Consider the following 24481-nt stretch of genomic DNA (forward strand, 5'->3'; position numbering starts at 1 on the left):
CGCAAGGTAGGGTTATGGTGGTTCGGGGTTTCTAGATAACCATAGTGACCATATTATCCACCGGCTTCAAATAAAATGATTTAAAAGTAGAGTCTGATGACCAGTCAGCTGCATTCAAAATACCCTCTAGTGTAGCCCCAGGAAAAAAGCTTTGAAAGTCAAAGCCCCTTAGGCTGAGTGAGCACCAAAAACTGTTGTATCAATGTGGGTCTTCTGTATCATGTATTTTACTTACTTGGAAACAGTGGGAGAAGATACTGCTTTAAACGTCTTACAAAGGGAGATCAAAAGCTGGCGTTCCATAGCGAGTTGACATTCCTTCATAAGCTTTGAGGCACCTGACCACATTTTAGGGTGAGCAGGAAACACAGAATATGAACCGCTCTAGAATTAGATTTAGTCTGTCTACTGATATGAAACGTAACTCCCTCCAAGCTAAAATTCCTATCTGCAACGTCCAAAGCCCGGACATCCAAAGTAAACATGGGTAGCTTACCAGATAACCGATTCCATGTCAGGTACTTGTTATGAGGCCACGATGGAAAAAGATTATGGACCTTGTTAACGTCCCACAAAGCGGAGTACCTAGGCTCTGGAGGGATGGACAATTGAACGCCCCTAATGAGCTTCCTGAAAGAGGCTGTTCTCCCTCTCTCTCCTCACCCCCCAACCAGTGAACCTTCAATTGGATCATGGCCTGCCGATACTACAGACCTAAAGGTATTCACTGATTGATAAGCCAGAGCATCTGAAAGCAGAGAAGAAAGAAATTTCATAACGCGGACCACCATGGACCCCAAGGGATTGTCACCCCTCTGAACACACCAAGGTTCCCTATTGTCCTCTAGATGCTGGTGCCAGCAGCCCAGGCCTTGGACAACAGAGCTTCAGCCTCCTATAGAAGTCCACCAATTGTCCATCTACTCGAGAAAACTTCTATGCCATGGGATTGAGCAACACTTGTAGAATCAGGTGATGAGACTTCCCCTCGTTGTCCAACAGGAGAGTCAACCTGCGGGGAAGACCGATAAAAACAAAAAACAAAAGAAAGTTTCATAATCACTGGAATCCTCACTTGAGTCCTCCAAAACTGTGTGCTGACCACCAAATCCACGTTCTGGTGATGACCTTGTGCGAGAACTCGCATTACCATCACAAACGGGGAAACGCATATCCCTTTTCTGTCCTCCAGTCCTGGAGAAACACATCTGTGACGACCCCCCTCCGCCAGTGGACCTGGCCTCTAACTGAAGACCCTCTCAACCTGAGTGTCCAGGCAGGAGGCAAAGAGGTCCATTGTAAACGGTCCCCACAATCTCTGGATTGCCTGGAACAATTCAGGATGCAGTTTGCATGTACTGAGATCTGAGATGACGCGAGTCAGCAACCTTGTGGTTCGCCCCTAGAAGGTTCTGTGCCGCAACTGAGATCTCGCAGTCTAGGCAATATTGTAAGAACTCCTTTGCAAGATTTGCTAGGACTTGGGATCAGGGACTTCCCCCAGACAGTTGATGTAATAGACTGCCGAGACGTTGTCCATCTTCAGCAGCACACAGCACTTCGCCCTGTCTTTCGTCCAGCATCAGACCACAAAGGAATCTGCCATAAGCTCTGATCCATTTATATGTAAGCTCTGCTCTTCTGACGTACACACATCTCTGCAGGTGGCTCCCCAGCCTGACCTGCTGGCATCAGACTATCACAAAATCCAGGCTGGCCCCAAAAATCGCTCACCCATTCCAGGCATCCATGTGGCAGAGCCACAACTGCATCTCCTCCCGAACTTCCCCCATCAAGGGGATCCATTCCAACTACTTCACGCCCCTGCGCAGGGAAACTACAGACACTGAAGCACTTGATAATAAAAAGGGCTAGGAAAGATCACCTGCACCGATGACGCAAGAAGGCCCACCAAGCCAACTATCTGCCAAAGGGACAAACTCTCCCATGACAGTGTCCTCTGAATTTTGCACCTGATCTTGATTATTTTTCCGATGGGTAGACTGAGGGTTGATTCCATGGAGTCTATGATGAATCCAAGGAAGGTTATTTGCTGTACCGGGACAAGAAGCTACTTGCTCTTGTTGATCACAAACCCCAATTGCTCCAGCAGGTCGACCTCCATCTGGAATTATTGTACCAGGGTCCAAGGGCATTGATGCATGAGCAGAAGGTCACCCAGGTTCACCCTGACTCCACAACCCTGAAGGAGCTCCACCCCTGGCTTTACGACCTAGGTGAAGCACCACGGGGTGGACAAGAGACCGAACTCCAGGGTTGTGAAATCAAATGCCTGCCCGGTCAAAAACAGGAAGAAGCGCTGATGCAGGGGGAAAGATGGGGACAGTCAAGTATGCATCCTTTATGTCCAGGCACACCATACAGTCCCCAGCTCTCAGAAGCTCTCTCAAAAGGTGGATCCCTTCCATCTTGAAATGGCAGAAAACCTGCCACTCGTTGAATTTGCAGGTATTTACCACTGGACGGAAACCGCCATCCCTCTTCTCCACCACAAACAGGTTGCTCTTGAACCCTCTTGGGTGCAGCAACGTAACTACAGCCCCCCCTGGCTGAGAGGTCTGAAACCTGTTCAATGAGGGGCACCTCTTCTGCTTAGACACAAAGAGGGAAGGGTCTGGAGGTTCGGACGGGGGAGCCCCAGAATTTTATCTGGAAACCTTGGACTGTCCGCAACCCCCCCCCACACGTCTAAGGTCAACGCATGCCTATTGCCCCAAAATAGAGCTAGATGCCCTCCAACTCTTACTTGGGGAAAAGGCTCTCACCTTGGGCAGCTCCTGAGGTACCACGGCCTCCACTGCAGGGTCCACAACTACGCCAGAAGCTTCTTGATGGGAAGAATCCACTGACCTTTGGCTGGTTCTGATGTGCGGATACCCTGGACTCCCTGGAGGGAACTGGTGATGAAAGAGCCAAAAGAGATCCCGCCATACCCCTTTTCCACATCCAGCTCTGGCAAAAACCTTAGCGGTTAAGATATTTTTAATAGAGGTTTGCGCTTTATCGAGGAAACTAAACATGGCGGCAAATTTGCCAAGCTCCTTCAGAAAGGTTCTCTGAATAAGCCACTTGTGCGGTTGGGCCTGCTTCCAAGGAGGCCAGGTAGCCCAAATTTGGATCCACTTTTATGAGTAAGTGTCTCTTCACTGACAAGGCACAATTCGCATTGCCAGAAAAATGACAGATCTGAGCCCTTCCTGAAAGGATCTCTGGGAAAATAAGCAATCCTGACTGTTTTGCATCCTCCGCCATGTCCAACAGCTTGGTGAGCAGAGCAAAGATATCCAGAAGTTTATCTTACCAAGAACACCTGGAGTGCTCAATGTCCTTCTTCAGGTTATAAATTAACTTGGGCTGGAATGTGGCCATGCAAGGGTCGACTTCAGAAGTGAGGGCCACTTTCCCTTCCAGGGAAGGCTGGGGACACTATGACGATAGCCGGGCCCTGATGTCCTGTCAAGGGGCTTTTTGAGACTGCCGACCCATATTGAAGACCTAGGGTGCAGAAGATAAACCGGGTCCAGCATGTCAGAGGCAAACTTATGGCCGGGATCCTGTATAGTGAGGTTGTTCTGATGAGCTCCCGGACCTATCAGTGATGCATCTGTTGTGATTGTGGTTTGAGGCACAGGGTCCTGAAAGGGCCGGACTTTTGATAGGTTGGAGTAATTCCACCATTCCAAAGAACGATGAGTCTCGCAGTCCAACACAAGATCCTGAATTTGACCCTGTGCCTGAGACCATTGTTGAAAAAGACACTGCTGTAGTGGTCTCATGTGGAGTCTTGCTTTGGGGACTGTGGCTATGCATGAAACCATTATTCCCAATAGTTTCATCACTAGTTTTACTGTATAAGTGTGGTTGTATTTTAGTTGAGATTTAAGATTGTGAAATGCTTAGATCCTTACTGGGTTTTGATATGCTAATCCTGATTGAGTGTTCAGAACTGCTCCCAGATAGGTTGTATCTGTGATGGTTGCGGGTGATATTTGTGGTAATTTAATCTGAATCCTAGGTTGGGTAGAATGTCTATGGTATATTGAGTAGGTTGTTGACAAATTTGAATTTTATTGCTTTTATGAGCCAGTCGTCTAGATATGGGAAGACATGTACGTGTTGTCTTCTGTGGAATGCTGCAACGACTGCTAAGCATTTGGTGAGCACCCTTGGTGCGGTTACCCCGAACGGTAGCACTTTGAAGTGGTAGTTGTAGGAAGTTGGCTCTGTATGCACTATTTCAAAGTAAGGAATAGTATGCACAGAGTCCAAGGGTTCCCCTTAGAGGTAAGATAGTGGCAAAAAGAGATAATACTAATGCTCTATTTTGTGGTAGTGTGGTCGAGCAGTAGGCTTATCAAAGGAGTAGTGTTAAGCATTTGTTGTACATACACACAGGCAATAAATGAGGAACACACTCAGAAACAATTCCGGGCCAATAGGTTTTTGTTATAGAAAAATATATTTTCTTAGTTTATTGTAAAAAACACAGGTTCAAATTCTACATGTAATATCTTATTTGAAAGGTATTGCAGGTAAGTACTTTAGGAACTTTGAATAATTACAATAGCATATATACTTTTTACATAAAACACATTTAGCTGTTTTAAAAGTGGACACAGTGCAATTTTCACAGTTCCTGGGGGAGGTAAAGTAATGTTAGTTTTTGCAGGGAAGTAAACCACCTACGGGGTTAAGATTGGGGTCCAAGGTAGCCCACCGTTGGGGGTTCAGAGCAACCCCAAAGTCACCACACCAGCAGCTCAGGGCCGGTCAGGTGCAGAGTTCAAAGTGGTGCCCAAAACGCATAGGCTTCAATGGAGAGAAGGGGGTGCCCCGGTTCCGGTCTGCCAGCAGGTAAGTACCCGCGTCTTAGGAGGGCAGACCAGGGGGGTTTTGTAGGGCACCAAGGGGGACACAAGTCAGCACAAAAAGTACACCCTCAGCAGCGCGGGGGCGGCCGGGTGCAGTGTGCAAACACGCGTCGGGTTTTCAATGGTTTTCAATGAGAGATCAAGGGGTCTCTTCAGTGTGCAGGCAGGCAAGGGGGGGCTCCTCGGGGTAGCCACCACCTGGGCAAGGGAGAGGGCCTCCTGGGGGTCACTCCTGCACTGGAGTTCCGATCCTTCAGGTGCTGGGGGCTGCGGGTGCAGGGTCTTTTCCAGCCGTCGGAATTTTAGAGTCAGGCAGTCGCGGTCAGGGGGAGCCTCGGGATTCCCTCTGCAGGCGTCGCTGTGGGGGCTCAGGGGGGACAACTTTGGTTACTCACAGTCTCGGAGTCGCCGGAGGGTCCTCCCTGAGGTGTTGGTTCTCCACCAGTCGAGTCGGGGTTGCCGGGTGCAGTGTTGCAAGTCTCACGCTTCTTGCAGGGATTGCAGGGGTCTTTAAATCTGCTCCTCTGTAACAAAGTTGCAGTCTTTTTGGAACAGGGCCACTGTCCTCAGGAGTTTTTAGTCTTTCTTGAAGCAGGGCAGTCCTCTGAGGATTCAGAGGTCGCTGGTCCTGGGGAAAGCGTCGCTGGAGCAGGTTTCTTTAGAAGGCAGGAGACAGGCCGGTAGGACTGGGGCCAAAGCAGTTGGTGTCTTCTTTCTTCTTCTGCAGGGGTTTTCAGCTCAGCAGTCCTCTTCTTCTTGTAAGTTGCAAGAATCTAAATTCTTAGGTTCAGGGAAGCCCTTAAATACTAAATTTAAGGGCGTGTTTAGGTCTGGGGGGTTAGTAGCCAATGGCTACTAGCCCTGAGGGTGGGTACACCCTCTTTGTGCCTCCTCCCAAGGGGAGGGGGTCACATTCCTATCCCTATTGGGGGAATCCTCCTTCTACAAGATGGAGGATTTCTAAAAGTCAGAGTCACCTCAGCTCAGGACACCTTAGGGGCTGTCCTGACTGGTCAGTGACTCCTCCTTGTTTTTCTCATTATCTCTCCTGGACTTGCCGCCAAAAGTGGGGGCTGTGTCCAGGGGGCGGGCATCTCCACTAGCTGGAGTGCCCTGGGGCATTGTAACTCGAAGCTTGAGCCTTTGAAGCTCACTGCTAGGTGTTACAGTTCCTGCAGGGGGGAGGTGTGAAGCACCTCCACCCAGAGCAGGCTTTGTTTCTGTCCTCAGAGAGCACAAAGGCTCTCACCGCATGAGGTCAGAAACTCGTCTCTCAGCAGCAGGCTGGCAGAGACCAGTCAGTCCTGCACTGAACAATTGGGTAAAATACAGGGGGCATCTCTAAGATGCACTCTGTGTGCATTTTTTAATACATCCAACACTGGCATCAGTGTGGGTTTATTATTCTGAGAAGTTTGATACTAAACTTCCCAGTATTCACTGTAGCCATTATGGAGCTGTGGAGTTCGTTTTTGACAGACTCCCAGACCATATACTCTTATGGCTACCCTGCACTTACAATGTCTAAGGTTTTGCTTAGACACTGTAGGGGCATAGTGCTCATGCACCTATGCCCTCACCTGTGGTATAGTGCACCCTGCCTTAGGGCTGTAAGGCCTGCTAGAGGGGTGACTTACCTATGCCATAGGCAGTGTGAGGTTGGCATGGCACCCTGAGGGGAGTGCCATGTCGACTTAGTCATTTTCTCCCCACCAGCACACACAAGCTGGCAAGCAGTGTGTCTGTGCTGAGGGACGGGTCCCTAGGGTGGCATAAGACATGCTGCAGCCCTTAGAGACCTTCCCTGGCATCAGGGCCCTTGGTACCAGGGGTACCAGTTACAAGGGACTTACCTAGGTGCCAGGGTTGTGCCAATTGTGGAAACAATGGTACATTTTAGGTGAAAGAACACTGGTGCTGGGGCCTGGTTAGCAGGGTCCCAGCACACTTCTCAGTCAAGTCAGCATCAGTATCAGGCAAAAAGTGGGGGGTAACTGCAACAGGGAGCCATTTCTTTACAGTAGTGCTTTCCTGCTATGACAAATCTTAGATATTTTCAATGTGCTGGATGTGCATGGAATGTGAAAATAAGCATCCTTGAGGTCTAATGCAGTCATGTAATCTTGTTTTTGTAGTAGGGGAATGATGTCTTGTAGAGTAACCATATGAAAGTGTTCTGAAAGGATGTATAGATTGAGGGGTCTGAGATCTAAAATTGGTTTTAGAGTACCATCTTTCTTTGGTACGAGGAAGTACAGTGAATATACTCCAGATCCCTGTTGGGAGATAGGCACTAGCTTGATGGCTGCTTTGAGTAGTAGTGATTGTACCTTCTGTTTTAATAAACTGAGATGTTCCTAAGTAAGTTTGTGTGAACGAGGGGGGATGTTTGATGGAACAGAGATGAGATCTAGGCAATAGCCATGTTTGATAATTGATAGAACCCATTGATCTGTGGCGATGTACCATTGTTGGTAAACATTTGCCAGTCTTTCTCCCACAGGAGATGTATGCTGTGTGGGGATTTGTAAGATGTCAGGTAGAGAAACCTCTGGGAGCAGCTGATTTACCTCTTCCTCTATAACCAGATCCTTTGTAAGAGCCTCTGAATGAACCTCTGTTATAAAAGTGTGGCCCTAGTTTTTGTTGTGAGGTGGATGGTTCTGTGGTTGATGGTTTGAAACTACCCCTAAATTGTGGCCTACGAAAAATGCCTTTAGTGGGTGTGGTGTATAATGCACCCATAACTTTAGCTGTTTCAGAGTCCTTTTTTAAGCTTATCTATTGTGGTATCAACCTCTGGCCCAAATAGATGTTCTTTATCGAGGGGCATGTTTAAAACCGCTTGCTGTATCTCTGACTTAAATCCTGAAGCTCTTAGCCATGCATGTCTCCTAATGATTATGCTGGAATTGACTCCCCTTGCAGCTGTATCAGCTGCATTAGTAGCACATCTAATTGTATTATTAGAAATAGCCTGTCCTTCTGCCACTATTTGTTGCCCTTTTTTGATTTTTCGGTGGAAGATACTGTAACAAGTCTTCCATCTGGTCTCAATGAGCCCTATTATACCTTGTTAGGAGTGCTTGTGAATTTGCAATCCTCCAGTGGTTGGCAGTTTGAGTAGCAACTCTTACCTCCTGCATCAAATTTTTGACTTTTTGTCTGGAGGAGAAGCATCTCCTGTAGAATGCCTGTTGGCTCGTTTTCTCGCTGCACTTACCACTATAGAATAGGTGGTAATTGTGCTCTAATAAAAACTGGATCAGAGGATGCAGGTTTGTATTTTTTTATTATTATTTTTTTTTTTTTAATCAACCCTGGGTGTAATGATTCTTGCTTTTACAGACTCTTTAAAAATGTCTTCAGCATGTCTAAGCATGCCTGGAAGAATAGGGAGACAGTGGTCCTCTTTGTGAGAAGATGTTAAAGTGTTAAACAAAAAAATCATCCTCAATAGGATCTGTATGTAACTGTACGTTATGATACGCAGCTACCCTGGCTATAACTTGATTATAAGCAGTGGTATCTTCAGGGGGAGATGGCCTCACTGGGTATAAGTCTGGGTCATTGGGGAGAATGGGATCTGTGTCATAAATATCCCATGGGTCTACCTCTTCTTGAGGATCAGTTAAATCATCCCTTTGTTGTGATGTAGAAGAGGCCTGTGGAGAGAACTCTGTTGAATATGTAGGTGCTGGTGGGGTAGAAGGAAGGGAAGGAGAATGTGTGGTGAAGGTTGATGTTGTTGTTGTGTTGCCTTTTGTTTCCTCTTCTGTTTAAGGCCATTATTCTTTTAATTGTTGGAGGAGGAGATCCTTCCTGTTTCTTTGTTTATGTGAATTTTTTGCTGTTTAGCATCCATAACCTTTAAAACAGGTTGTATCTCCGATGACTTCTCAGTAGCTGGAGAATGTTTACTACTGACAGCTTTCGATCCGAAGGTTTGGATATGGAATGCTTGGCTCAGAACGAAACTGTCAGCTCTGAAAGTGCTGTTAATTTTTTCAGCTCCGAAGTGGGAAAGTCCAATTTTCAGCTCAGTACCGAAACAGATGTGGCAGTCTGTTTAGCATATGCCAAATGTACTTTGGTCTTTTGTTTCGGTGCCAAACCCAAGGGTTGGTCATCCAAAGGTATCTTTGGGGTCTGACCATGGCCCAAAGGCAGTGGAGGACCAAAGACCAATGTAGGGGCCTTTTTAAATGTCTGTCTGGTGTGACGGGGCTGGTGTACTACCGTACTGCACCGGGTGGATGGATTGGCTGTCGACATCTGAATCTCGATCCGAATCTGAATCTGCAATGGAAACAGCTACACGCTGTCCTACTTCCTCTTGCACGTGTTCTTCTCCAAAGATGTCGGGTGTGTGTTCTGACGACAAGGACGCCATCTCAAATTCGACGCGCTCTTCGGTCCCGTAGAGTCTTTTTGGACTGAAACTATGTACACGCATCACAGGTCTCTTTTGTGTTCAAGACAGGCACAGATTGCACACCAAATGCTTATCACTGTAGGGAAATTTTGTGTGACACAGAGGACAGAAAACTGACTACGTTTCGTCAGCCTAACATTGTTCAACTACAATGTGTCGAAGTAGACTCAAAAAAAGGCAAGGCCGTCCCTAAGGACGTGAAATCGACCAACAATTCCAACCGGACCGATTATAAGAGTGGGAAAAATTGGTCGAAACTATTCAGACGTTTACAGAAAGTTAGAACAAGTTCAGAAGATACTGAACCGAGATATCCCGGAGCGAGAGGAAACACAGCGGAACCCGACAGCAGAAAGAAAAGAATCTAACAAAGGACTCGATGCCCATGCGCAGTATTACCGAGAGGAGGAGTCACTCAATCCTGTGACTCAAAAACCTTCTTTGAAGAAAAACAACTTGTAACACTCCGAGACCAACACTAGATGGCAGACTTATGCATAGCAAAGCATGTGTATCTTTTTATGTTTTTACAATGATTAAATACTAGAAATCTATAATTATTTCACACATTTAGTTTGTCATTTTTTTCCTGTGTTTCCTTGTTCCATTTTTTATTTATTCATTTATTTTACACACAAATGATTGCCAATTGCAATAATAAGTTTGCTCATTTTTTATTTACAGCCAGCTAAATAAATGTAGCACACCATGGTAGGTAAATAACATTGTACTTCGGCTCATGTTAATGTAACCTGCTACTTAGAGACCTTCAGAAAAATTAACACTGGCAAGAATAGTACAAAACCTTATAGTCAACATAATACATTAGTTTTGAAAAGTTAAAAATATATATATATATCTGCCATTAAATAATGTAGAAGTTAAATGAGCAAGCACAACAGAATTTCCAAGTACTGTTCAACAAAAGACTGACTGAATAGTTTTTTTTTATCATGGCACAGCTGTCAAAGTTAAAAATATCACAATACCTTAATGTTGCAACATATCACGTACACAACAGGGGATCCTTATGCATGAACTGGTTGCTTCATATATTCCTACTAGCAAGGTATACTTGACCGACTCTGTTCCTCTTTCTCTTGCCTCTTCTGGTTCTTTTATCTGTTTTCCCTTGTGTCATCGCTAATAAACTCCTTTGTGGTACTTTTCATATATGTAGGACTCGTTTAATTGTAGAGTCATTTTCAAATAACCAACTCCATTTCCAAGTAACTTCCAAATTTCTATTTTTCGGACATAGGTCCGATAACCGTTGATTTTAAAATACTATCAATGCGTGCTATATCAAGACCTTTAGTCTAATATGCCATTTTCTCTTACCCTTTGCAACCAATAAATCTTCTATTAGTCCCCTACCCGCTTTAATACTTCATACCACCCCATTTTGACCATATACGTAAAAGTTACGATGATTACATGCTCTACAATCCAGATTGTTAGCTCCATTGATACTGCCGATTTTTTCGGCTCTGTTTTCCCTTGTGTCATCGCTAATAAACTCCTTTGTGGCACTTTCATATATGTAGGACTCGTTGAATTGTAGAGTCATTTTCAAATAACCAACTCCATTTCCAAGTAACTTCCAAATTTCTATTTTTCGGACTTAGGTCCGATAACCGTTGATTTTAAAATACTATCTTTTTCTGCAATTGTTCATAGTAGTATATACTTTGTCCTTTTTCTTTCTTGACCACTTTCAATTTATGATCCATGATTCCCTTATCACATTACAGACTTATCATGGTCGTGTGACTTCTTCTATTATTCTGCCACAACTGATTGAACTTACATACTTGTCGGAACATGGTACTTCCACCATTCATTCAACTTCTCCATTTTTTGAATGAGGTATGTCCTTTTTGTTTATAATACTTTTTCTTGCTTGGACACACATTGTCATATCTTTATAGTTGGTGATGTGCTCTTATTCTTAGACCACCCAACACTTTGTTGTTTGAATTGGTCTGTTTACTTTTTCCACGACTTTTCATTGCAGTGCCACAGTAGTATTCACTTTCTCACTGACAAATTTTATATATAGTAATCACTATACTATCAAGGTGATACAATTTTCTTGCCATATACTTAAATCTGATCACTTCTATAACACGGGGTCTTCTCTTTCTTCTTCCTTTTCGTTATCAGGTTTATACACTTTTTACTCTATTCGTATTTTACACCAAAATACATCTCATTAGTACCAATTAGCTTTATGATTGTTATATTCCATCTTTCACAGCCTTGAAAAAGTCAAGGATGACGAAACACGTGTCGGCTGTTTTCTTACTACTATGGAACTAATCTACAAGCAACATTATGAGTGTATTCTATTGAATCGGGATATCTGTTTTTCCTGAAATACTACAAAATATTAAATGTTTCACACTATGATCCTGTGATGTGCCGTGGTTCTCTCATTTTATACATGGACTGGGACCCTTCCGGGGCGACCGTTTTATACACCCTGTGGCTGGGTGTCTAACCACTTGAGCACTCCTTTTCTCCAAGAAGAGACTTTGAATTCATGAACCTTGTCTTTCACTAAAAAACAGCCTTTGCGCACCTCTCACACACAGCCACGGTTTTCTTTATTATTGTACATTAACACAAAGACTTAACAATATATCTAATTTTAAAATATAATTAGCTTCAGGTTTCAGTGCAGTGAGGCACACTGTTATTCACACAATAGGGCATTAGTTAAGTTGTGCAAAGAATATATGCACATCTTGTGACCATTAATTAAGGAGTATACGGGCATATATTATGTAAAGAAGCATAACCACCATACCAGTTGATTAGTTAGTAAACATGTAAGTTTAAAGTATACTTCCCCTTAGACTACTCTCAATACCCTAAGCTTATTCCACGGTGATTGCCTGTATTGTTAGAAATAAGGGCTTCAACATAAAAATAGCCATGATAGTAAAATGTATTAGATACTGTTCGTCATACAAATTATTACGTAGCCCAATAACCAATAGGCTATGCAGCGTAATCTTCAAGTACGATATGAAGAAAGAAGTGTGGCATCTGCATTGTTATAGCCTTGCTTACTGTCAAGCTCTTTCAATATAACATATTGGCTAGGAAGCAACATGCAGGGTCTGGAATTACCATAGCCCAAAGCACAGAACATTGTTTGGGGTCAAGGACAACAAGTTATGTTTATTTTGTCTTCGGTCAAGTACGCCCAGCCCCCAGAAGCACAAACCCTTTAGCTGCCAGTTTACAGTACCACAGTATGGAGCAGGGAAAGGAACTGTCTGAAGTTGAGGTAATGTTTGTGTCCTTGTTAATACTGTTCAAACCTTTAGTTATGGTTCATTAATGCAAAGCCTTTATTATTAGGATGAGCGCTCTAAATAAATGTTGCACGCTCAGACTGAACTACTAAAAGTGGTTCCAGTAAAAAAATGTATACACGCATTTGCAAAGTTCAACAATATGAGGCTATATACAATGGTCCCAGAATGCTCTCAGATTAGATGTAAATATTTGCAGAAGCTTGCAAATGAGAACGATTATTCTTTGCTTTTAAAATAAAATGTTCACAAAAAAATTCAACTAGAAAAATAAAGTTTTGCTAAATTACTTTCAGATTTTAGGTACCATTGCTGTGAAGCATTGTTTAATAAAAGGTGTTAAAGCATGCTAGTATTTCCAAAAAATAGTCATAATGGAAAAAAAAAGAAAAAAAAAAAAAAATCAGTGTTACCACTTCCTACAAGATTATGAGACGAAAATAAAGAACAAGCACTGGCGAAGCGAAAGGTCCAACATTGGTGGTCAGTCTTTTGGTTTTGTCAATGCGTGCCTTTGTTTTGACATGTCTTTTGTAAAATGTTATTGATGTGGGCACCACTAGGGTCTCACCATTGCAACAAACTGACAAAAAGCATCTTTTGATCTCTAAAAGCACACATTGCCACAGTACTTCCAGGCACTGATCAAAACTACTTTGTGTCCCAACATTCTCCTTATGAAAGAGCAGACTGCTATCACTCACAGCAAAGCCAGCACACACAAGAATCGAGAGATCTAGAATTAGAACTGTCTTCGTTAACGCCAGACCTAATTAGGGGCCTGATCATTCTTACTCTATTGGATCTAGGGGATGTCTGGAGAATGGACTACACAACGATGAGTAATAATACAGAAAATGGCTGACTGGAAAAATACATGAGCAACCTAGCCGCATTGCAAAGAACTGAAGGAGGGACGTGGCATCAGAAAGGCAAACCACTGACTCGCAGTCTCCTGATCAGGCCGTGTCTTAACAGCCTGCTGGCCTAAAAACACACGAGATCCAGTGTCCTGAACGGCAGAGTACTTACATAAAGGAGGCAGGGATCCAATACTGCTGGGCAGTGTGGAACGTGGGTGGGGAGAGGAAGTTTTCAATTTGCCCCCAGTGCGCTCACAAGTGGTGAGACATCCCCGTGCTCCAGTCGGGAATGCTTCCTGGTGTGGCAGCAACTTGGCGACTGGAGAGCTCACTGTCCATTGCACTATTTGTCAAGGGAACCACGTGGGGATACCAAAAGAAGCATGACCCCTGCTCCCCCTGCAACTAAGTGAGAAGAAACCATTCACATCACCTTGGGTGCCATAAACAAACATTAACATCGCCCTGTGCTATAAATAACCGGGTCACCCAGCTCACCAAACGCAGGAATATTAAGTGAAACTCACTTTGGAAATGCAGAACTAAACTGAGCATAACTCTTTCCGCTAGCAGGCACAGAAGATATCATTTGCAGTAATTAACAGACTAAGACCTGCACCTCAAAAGATATAATGCAGTACTCAACAGTCCATATTCATCTATCGCCCTGAACTCTACAACACTACTCAATCCTAGTTACTGGGTACAGGGGAGACTGTACCCAACTTGTGCCTGCTCCCGGGCTGACTACGAAGTGGGGGCTACATTGCATAAACTGCTACACCAGGTCACCTATATGAACCCCTAGATAAAGTTATTCTACATAACAGGCTGAGCCTAGGCAATAATGGAGAGGTTGTACTCCAGTGGTGTCTCACAGGAGTGAGCCACTCAAATCACACAAATGCCCCAGCTCGAAAGGGACATTAGACGGAGACCTCGACTAACCCAAAGATCATATATAAAGCACACAGTGCATCCTTATCGCTCATACTGGCCCAAAAAATGACAAACATCCAGGCCGATAACATTGGAGCCACATGAGATGGGCCACACAAAGAACACCAAACCCCTCTCTTCCTCTAAATCAGAACCACCATCAAGAAGGATTTCCCCACTTGGAGGAATCACCTGACTACACAGGAGAGGATATAATACCCCCAACTGCGCTTAATCCATGTCCTGATAAACTAGATCTTATCTTAAAAGAGATCAGAGACTCCAAAGCTGCTACTGAATCCAGCATTGGCTTCCTAGCAACAGACCTAGGGTTGCTGCGCAAAGACCACTGCAAACTGTCAGAAAGGGTCAAAGCAACTGATGCAGACCTTAAACATATAACACCACAACACTCCACTGCCACAGATGATTTGCACTCCCAGATCAGTCTACTGCATGACAGAGAGGAGGATGCAGAAGGGAGGGTGCGACGTAATAATGTATGTATCACTGGCATCAAGAGTATCTGAATAAGTCGTGCTAAGCGATGAAGCACGAACACACGTAGTTCTAATCATTGCGTCTACCTTGTGACAAAGTGATGGATTTAAACTATTACTCCAGTTGGGGACAGAAGGAATTTTCCTAATGAGCCACAAAATAAAAAAGGCAATCAAATATATTTAACATTAGAATGGACAATATGGTGGATGTCAAGCAGTCTGTTGTATTCTCCATCTGAAAGACCGTTTATTTTCTATTATGACTCCTATCTAGAGACTTTGTCAGACATCACCATATATATATATGGAAAATGTCACTTATCCAGTGTACATCTATTCGTGGCATGAGATGCTGCAGATTCACATGCTGTGCACTGTTCCTGCCATCTAGTGTTGGGCTCAGAGTGTTACAAGTTGTTTTTCTTTGAAGAAGTCTTTTCGAGTCACGGGACCGAGTGACTCCTCCCTTTCGGCTCCATTGCGCATGGGAGTTGACTCCATCTTAGATTGTTTTCCCCGCAAAGGGTGAGGTAGGAGCTGTGAGTATACTAGAGGTGCCCATGCAATGGAGTAGTAATGTATGTACACAGTGTGTATTAAAATAATTTTTATTTACATATTTACAATTTTCATGCAACTAAAAAACGGCTACAGGCTTCCGGGGAGCTGGGAGGGCGCATGTGAATCTGCAGCGTCTCATGCCACGAACAGATGTACACTGGATAAGTGACATTTTCCGTTCAATGGCATGTGTAGCTGCAGATACACATGCTGTGCATAGACTATTAAGCAGTAATCTCCCCAAAAGCGGTGGTTAGCCTGTAGGAGTTGAAGTTGTCTGAAATAATGTTCTTAATACAGCCTGTCCTACTGTGGCTTGTTGTGTTGCTAACACGTCTACACAGTAATGCTTAGTAAATGTATGAGGCTTAGACCAGGTGGGTGCTTTACAAATTTCTGTCATTGGTATATTTCCAAGAAAAGCCATTGTGGCGCCTTTCTTTCTAGTGGAATGTGCCCTTGGTGTAATGGGTAATTCTCTTTTAGCTTTAAGGTAACAGGTTTGAATGCATTTAACTATTCATCTGGCAATGCCTTGTTTGGATATAAGGTTACCTGCATGAGGTTTTTGGAAAGCTACGAACAATTGTTTTGTTTTACGAAATTGTTTCGCTCTGTCAAAGTAATACATTAGTGCTCTTTTTATGTCTAATGTATGCAAAGCCCTTTCAGCTACTGACTCTGGTTGTGGAAAGAAGACTGGGAGTTCCACAGTTTGGTTTAGATGGAATGGTGATATGACCTTTGGTAAGAATTTTGGATTTGTACGGAGAACCACTTTATGTTTATGTATTTGTATAAAGGGTTCTTGAATAGTAAATGTTTGTATTTCACTCACTCTTCTAAGTGATGTTATGGCTATTAGAAAGGCTACTTTCCAAGTCAGAAATTGGATTTGACAAGAATGCATGGGTTCGAATGGTGGGCCTATGAGTCGTGTTAATACAATATTAAGGTTCCACGAAGGTACTGGTGGTGTCCTTTGGGGTAGGATTCTTTTTAGTCCTTCCATAAATGGTTAAATAACTGGTATTCTAAAAAGCGATGTTGTATGTTTAATCTGCAGATAGGCAGATATTGCAGTGAGCTGGATTTTAATGGAAGAGAAAGCTAAATTAGACTTTTGTAAGTGTAATAAATAACTTACAATGTCTTGTGTTGTCGCCTCTAGTGGCATAATTTGATTAGTCTGACAGTAGCAAACAAATCTTTTCCATTTGTTTGCCTAACAATGTCTTGTTGTAGGTTTTCTCGCTTGTTTAATGACCTCCATACACTCTTGTGAAAGGTTTAAATGTCCGAATTCTAAGACTTCAGGAGCCAGATTGCTCGATTGAGCGATGCTGGATTTGGGTGTCTGATTTGTTGTTTGTGTTGTGTCAACAGATCTGGTCTGTTTGGTAGTTTGATGTGGGGTACCACTGATAAGTCCAACAGTGTTGTGTACCACGGTTGGCGAGCCAAGGTTGGTGCTAGGAGTATTAGTTTGAGTTTGTTTTGACTCAGTTTGTTGACCAGATGAGGAATGAGCAGGAGAGGGGGGAAAAGCGTAAGCAAATATCCCTGACCAGCTGATCCATAGATCATTGCCGTTGGACTGAGGGTGTGGGTACCTGGACGCGAAGTTTTGGCATTTTGCGTTTTCTTTTGTTGCAAATAGATCTATGTCTGGTGTCCCCCAGCGGTGGAAGTGATACTGCAGGATCTGGGGATGTATATCCCAGTCGTGGGTTTGCTGTTGATCTCGACTGAGATTGTCGGCTAACTGATTCTGAATGCCTGGTATGTATTGTGCTATTAGGCGAATGTTGTTGTGAATTGCCCAATGCCAAATTCTTTGTGCTAATAGGCACAGTTGTGACTAGTGTGCCCCCCCCCCGTTTGTTGAGGTAATACATTGTTGTCATATTGTCTGTCTTGACAAGAATGTGTTTGTGGGCTATTAGAGGTTGAAACGCTTTTAATGCTAGAAATACAGCTAGCAGTTCCAAATGATTTATGTGAAGTAGTTTTTGTTGATTGTCCCATTGACCCTGTATGCTGTGATTGTTGAGGTGTGCTCCCCACCCAACCTTGGAAGCATCTGTTGTGATAATGGCGTGTGGCACTGGGTCTTGAAATGGCCGCCCTTTGTTTAAATTTATAGGGTTCCACCATTGAAGCGAAGAGTGTGTTTGGCTGTCTATCAACACTAGATCTTGTAGTTGACCCTGTGCTTGCGTCCATTGTTTTGCTAGGCACTGTTGTAAGGGCCACATTTGTACTCTTGCGTTTGGGACAATGGCTATGCATGAGGACATCATGCCTAGTAGTCTCATTACAAACTGTACAGTGTAGTGTTGGTTTGGTTGTATGCTTGCTCTTACATTTTGGAACGATTGGACTCTTTGTGGACTTGGAGTGGCAATTGCTCTTTGTGTGTTGAGTGTTGCTCCCAAGTATTGTTGTATTTGGGATGGTTGCAGATGTGATTTTTGGTAGTTTACAGAAAGCCCTAGTTTATGTAGAGTTTCTATGACATATTGCGTGTGGAATTGACGTTGTTGAGTGTTGGCTTTTATTAGCCAGTCGTCCAAATATGGGAATACGTGCATGTGCGGTCTCCTTATGTGAGCTGCTACTACGGCAAGGCATTTTGTAAATACTGTGGGGGCTGTTGTTATCCCGAACGGTAGCACTTTGAATTGATAATGTTTGGCTTGAATTACAAACCCAGGTATTTCCTGTGAGAAGGATGGATGGGTATGTGGAAATACGCATCCTTGAGATCCAGTGTTGTCATGTATGCCCCCTTTTTTAGTAAGGGTGCTTGGACCTCTATATGTAATAGGTCTAAGTGTTGTGGAGACAGTCGGTGCGGTTTTGGTGGCACATCTGGAGGGAATTTTGTGAATTCTATGCAATAACCATGTTGTATAAGTGATAGGACCCATGTGTCTGTGGTAATATGTGTCCAATTGTGTTAGTATTTGGTTAGCCTCCCCCCCCCACTGGTGACAAGTGTTGTGACATTGAAGTCACTGCTTGCTAGGGCTTGGCGGGCTGGAATTTCCCTCTTCCTCTTGGGAATTGTCCTCTTATAGGAACCACGACCTCCTTAAACCAACCCCCCCCCCCCCCCCCCCCCCTTTGGTATTGTGATTGATAGGTGGGTGGTTTTGTTTAGGAGGTGGAAGGTTCAGATGTTTGTTGCCGAAACCCCCCTCCAAATTGTTGTTTCCTAAAAGTGCCTCTGAATTGTGGGGAGTAGAGCGCGCTCATGGCTTTGGCCGTGTCCGTGTCTTTTTTCATTTTTTCGATGGCAGTATCGACTTGCGGCCCAAACAACTGATGTTGGTTAAACAGCATATTTAGTACCGCTTGTTGAATTTCTGGTTTGAATCCAGAACTCCGCAGCCATGCATGCCTGCGAATCGTTACAGCCGTGTTGACAGTCCGTGCTGCTGTATCTGCAGAGTCTAATGCGGACCTTATCTGATTGTTCGATATGGCCTGTCCCTCTTCAAATACTTGCTGGGCATGTTTTTGGTGTTCCTTGGGAAAGTGCTCTATGATGTCTTGCATCTCGTCCCAGTGTGCCCTGTCGTAGCGTGCAAGTAGGGCTTGTGAAGTTGCAATTCGCCATTGATTGGCTGCTTGTGATGCCACTCGCTTGCCTCTTGCGTCGAATTTTCGACTTTCTTTGTCCGGTGGGGGAGCATCCCCTGATGATTGAGAGTTCGCTCTTTTCCTTGCTGCCCCTACAACCACGGAGTCCGGTGTGAGCTGTTGCGTTATAAAACACTGGGTCTGTTGGAGGTGGTTTGTATTTCTTTTCGACCCTAGGCGTGATAGCTCTTCCCTTTACAGGCTCTTGGAAGACCTGTTGTGCGTGCTTGAGCATGCCTAGTAGCATTGGCAGGCTTTGATAGGATGCGTGGGTGGATGCTAGAGTGCTGAAAAGGAAGTCATCCTCCACTGGTTCAGAGTGCATTGCTACGTTGTGGAACGTAGCTGCCCTGGCTAGTACTTGCATATATGCAGTACTGTCTTCTGGTGGTGCCGGCTTGGTTGGATAACACTCTGGGCTGTTATCCGATATTGGTGGATCATATAAATCCCATGCATCAGCATCATCTTGGGTCATCCCAGTATGTGTGGGTGTAGGAAGTTGGCTCTGTATGCACTATTTCAAAATAAGGAATAGTATGCACAGAGTCCAAGGGTTCCCCTTAGAGGTAAGATAGTGGCAAAAAGAGATAATACTAATGCTCTATTTTGTGGTAGTGTGCTCGAGCAGTAGGCTTATCAAAGGAGAAGTGTTAAGCATTTGTTGTACATACACAGGCAATAAATGAGGAACACACACTGAAAGACAATTCCAGGCCAATAGGTTTTTGTATAGAAAAATATCTTTTCTTAGTTTATTTTAAGAACCACAGGTTCAAATTTTACATGTAATACTTCAAATGAAAGGTATTGCACGTAGGTACTTTAGGAACTTTGAATAATCACAATAGCATATATACTTTTCACATAAATCACATATAGCTAATTGAAAACTAGACAGTGCAATTTTAACAGTTCCTAGGGTGAGTAATTGTTTGTTAGTTTTTTGCAGGTAAGTAAACAACCTACGGGGTTCAAGTTTGGGTCCAAAGTAGCCCACCGTTGGGGGTTCAGAGCAACCCCAAAGTTACCACACCAGCAGCTCAGGGCCGGTCAGGTGCAGAGTTCAAAGTGATGCCCAAAACGCATAGGCTTCAATGGAGAAGGGGGTGTCACGGTTCCAGTCTGCCAGCAGGTAAGTACCTGCGTCTTCGGAGGGCAGACCAGGGGGGACACAAGTTAACACAGAAGGTACACCCTCAGCAGCACGGGGGCGGCCGGGTGCAGTGTGCAAACGCACGTCGGGTTTCCAATGTAAATCAATGGGAGACCAAGGGGTCTCTTCAGCGATGCAGGCAGGCATGGGGGGGGCTCCTTGGGGTAGCCACCACCTGGGCAAGGGAGAGGGCCTCCTGGGGGTCACTCCTGCACTGGAGTTCCGATCTTTCAGGTCCTGGGGGCTGCGGGTGCAGAGTCTTTTCCAGGCGTCGGGATCTGGGAGTCAGGCAGTCGCGGTCAGGGGGAGCCTCGGGATTCCCTCTGCAGGCGTCGCTGTGGGGGCTCGGGGGGGGGGCAACTCTGGCTACTCACGGTCTCGTAGTCGCCGGGGAGTCCTCCCTGAAGTGCTGTTTCTCCACAAGTCGAGCCGGGGGCGTCGGGTGCAGAGTAGCAAGCCTCATGCTTCCGGCGGGAAACGCAGTTGTCTTGAAGTTGCTTCTTTGGAAACAAAGTTGCAGTCTTGGGTGAACAGGGCCGCTGTCCTCTGGAGTTTCTTGGTCCTTCTAGAGCAGGGCAGTCCTCTGAGGATTCAGAGGTCGCTGGTCCTGGGGAAAGCGTCGCTGGAGCAGTGTCTTTTCGAAGTGGGGAGACAGGCTGGTAGAGCTGGGGCCAAGGCAGTTGGTGTCTCCGTCTTCTCTGCAGGGTTTTTCAGCTTAGCAGTCCTCTTCGTCTTAGGTTGCAGGAATCTGAGTTCCTAGGTTCAGGGGAGCCCCTAAATACAGAATTTAGGGGTGTGTTTAGGTCAGGGAGGGCAGTAGCCAATGGCTACTATCCCTGAGGGTGGCTACACCCTCTTTGTGCCTCCTCCCAAGGGGAGGGGGTCACATTCCTATCCCTATTGGGGGGATCCTCCATCTGGTATAGTGCACCCAGCCTTAGGGCTGTAAGGCCTGCTAGAGGGGTGACTTATCTATACTGCATAGGCAGAGTGAGGTTGGCATGGCACCCTGAGGGGAGTGCCATGTCGACTTACTCGTTTTGTCCTCACCAGCACACACAAGCTGGCAAGCAGTGTGTCTGTGCTGAGTGAGGGGTCCCCAGGGTGGCATAAGACATGCTGCAGCCCTTAGAGACCTTCCCTGGCATCAGGGCCCTTGGTACCAGGGGTACCAGCTACAAGGGACTTACCTGGATGCCAGGGTGTGCCAATTGTGTAAACAAAAGTACAGGTTAGGGAAAGAACACTGGTGCTGGGGCCTGGTTAGCAGGCCTCAGCACACTTTCAAATCAAAACATAGCATCAGCAAAGGCAAAAAGTCAGGGGGTAACCATGCCAAGGAGGCATTTCCTTACACAACCCCCCCCCACACCAAACGAAAGAGGATGAGACTAACCTTTCCCAAGAGAGTCTTCATTTTCTAAGTGGAAGAACCTGGAAAGGCCATCTGCATTGGCATGGGCAGTCCCAGGTCTGTGTTCCACTATAAAGTCCATTCCCTGTAGGGAGATGGACCACCTCAACAGTTTTGGATTTTCACCTTTCATTTGCATCAGCCATCTGAGAGGTCTGTGGTCAGTTTGAACTACAAAGTGAGTACCAAAGAGGTATGGTCTCAGCTTCTTCAGGGACCAAACCACAGCAAAGGCCTCGCTCTCAATGGCACTCCAACGCTGCTCCCTGGGGAGTAACCTCCTGCTAATGAAAGCAACAGGCTGGTCAAGGCCATCATCATTTGTTTGGGACAAAACTGTCCCTATCCCATGTTCAGAGGCATCTCTCTGCACAATGAACTGCTTGGAGTAATCTGGAGCTTTTAGAACTGGTGCTGTGCACATTGCTTGTTTCAGGGTGTCAAAGGCCTGTTGGCTTTCTACAGTCCAGTTTACCTTCTTGGGCATTTTCTTGGAGGTAAGTTCTGTGAGGGCTGTCACTATGGATCCATATCCCTTCACAAACCTCCTGTAGTACCCAGTCAAGCCAAGGAATGCCCTGACTTGAGTCTGGGTTTTTGGAGCTGCCCAGTCCAGAATAGTCTGGATCTTAGGCTGGAGTGGCTGGACTTGGCCTCCACCTATAAGGTGTCCCAAGTAAACCACAGTTCCCTGCCCTATTTGGCATTTGGATGCCTTAATAGAGAGGCCTGCTGATTGCAGAGCCTTCAAAACCTTCTTCAGGTGGACCAGGTGATCCTGCCAGCTGGAGCTATAGACAGCAATATCGTCAAGATAAGCTGCACTAAAGGACTCCAAGCCAGCAAGGACTTGATTCACCAACCTTGGGAAGGTGGCAGGGGCATTCTTTAAACCAAAGGGCATAACAGTAAACTGATAATGCCCATCAGGTGTGGAGAATGCTGTCTTTTCTTTTGCTCCTGGTGCCATTTTGATTTGCTAGTACCCTGCTGTTAAGTCAAAGGTATTTAAGAATTTGGCAGCACCTAATTTATCAATCAGTTCATCAGCCCTTGGAATGGGATGGGCATCTGTCTTGGTGACAGAATTAAGTCCTCTGCAGTCCACACAAAACCTCATCTCTCTCTTTCCATCTTTGGTGTGAGGTTTGGGGACTAAGACCACTGGGCTAGCCCAGGGGCTGTCAGAGTGCTCAATGACTCCCAATTCCAGCATCTTGTGGACTTGCACTTTGATGCTTTCCTTAACTTGGTCAGACTGTCTGAATATTTTGTTTTTGACAGGCATGCTGTCTCCTGTGTCCACATCATGGGTACACAGGTGTGTCTGACCTGGGATTAGGGAAAAGAGCTCAGCAAACTGTTGCAGGACCTTCCTACAATCAGATTGCTGTTGGCTAGAGAGGGTGTCTGAGTAGATCACTCCATCAATTGACCCATCTTTAGGGTTTGATGGGAGGAGATCAGGGAGAGGTTCACTCTCAGCTTCCTGGTCCTCATCTGTTACCATCAACAGATTCACATCAGCCCTATCATGGAAGAGCTTAAGGCGGTTCACATGGATCACCCTCTTGGGGCTCCTGCTAGTGCCTAGGTCCACCAGGTAGGTGACCTGACTCTTCTTCTCTAGCACTGGGTAAGGGCCACTCCATTTGTCCTGAAGTGCCCTGGGAGCCACAGGCTCCAGAACCCAGACTTTCTGCCCTGGTTGAAATTCAACCATTGCAGCCTTTTGGTCATACTAAAACTTCTGGAGCTGTTGGCTGGCCTCAAGGTTTTTACTTGCCTTTTCCATGTACTCTGCCATCCATGAACGTAGGCCAAGTACATAGTCCACTATGTCTTGTTTAGGCTCATGAAGAGGTCTCTCCCAGCCTTCTTTCACAAGAGCTAGTGGTCCCCTTACAGGGTGGCCAAACAGAAGTTCAAAGGGTGAGAACCCTACTTCCTTCTGAGGCACCTCTCTGTAAGCGAAAAGCAGACATGGCAAGAGAACATCCCATCTCCTTTTGAGTTTTTCAGGGAGCCCCATGATCATGCCTTTTAATGTCTTGTTGAATCTCTCAACAAGGCCAATAGTTTGTGGATCGTATGGTGTAGTGAATTTATAAGTCACTCCACACTCATTCCACATGTGTTTCAGGTATGCTGTAATGAAGTTGGTACCTCTGTCAGACACCACCTCCTTAGGGAAAACCCACTCTGGTAAAAATACCAATGAGGGCCTTGGCTACTGCAGGGGCAGTAGTCGACCTAAGGGGAATAGCTTCAGGGTATCTAGTAGCATAATCCACTACTACTAGTATGTACATGTTCCCTGAGGCTGTGGGAGGTTCAAGTGGACCCACTATGTCCACACCCACTCTTTCAAAGGGGACCCCCACCACTGGAAGTGGAATGAGGGGGGCCTTTGGGTGGCCACCTGTCTTTACCACTGGCTTGACAGGTGGTGCAGGAGACACAAAACTCCTTGACTTTCTGGGACATGTTGGGCCAATAGAAGTGGTTGACTAGTCTCTCCCATGTCTTGGTTTGTCCCAAATGCCCAGCAAGAGGAATATCATGGGCTAAGGTCAGTATGAACTCTAAACTCCTAAGGCACTACCACTCTCCTAGTGGCACCAGGTTTGGGATCTCTTGCCTCAGTGTAAAGGAGTCCATCTTCCTAATAGACCCTATGTGTTCCAGTTTTCTTGCCATTGGACTCTTCAGCAGCTTGCTGCCTAAGGCCTTCACGAGAGGGG

At 45.3% G+C, this 24481-nt stretch overlaps 1 protein-coding gene across 1 annotated transcript in view; it reads right to left on the reverse strand.

Moving 5' to 3' along the window:
* GTF3C1 (general transcription factor IIIC subunit 1) overlaps positions 1-24481 on the reverse strand; it is a 1928973-nt gene that overhangs the window by 1687981 nt on the left and 216511 nt on the right. The gene's annotated exons all lie outside the window — the stretch shown is intronic.

This window comes from Pleurodeles waltl, chromosome 10 (genome assembly GCF_031143425.1).
Source record: "Pleurodeles waltl isolate 20211129_DDA chromosome 10, aPleWal1.hap1.20221129, whole genome shotgun sequence".
Taxonomy (NCBI): domain Eukaryota; kingdom Metazoa; phylum Chordata; class Amphibia; order Caudata; family Salamandridae; genus Pleurodeles; species Pleurodeles waltl.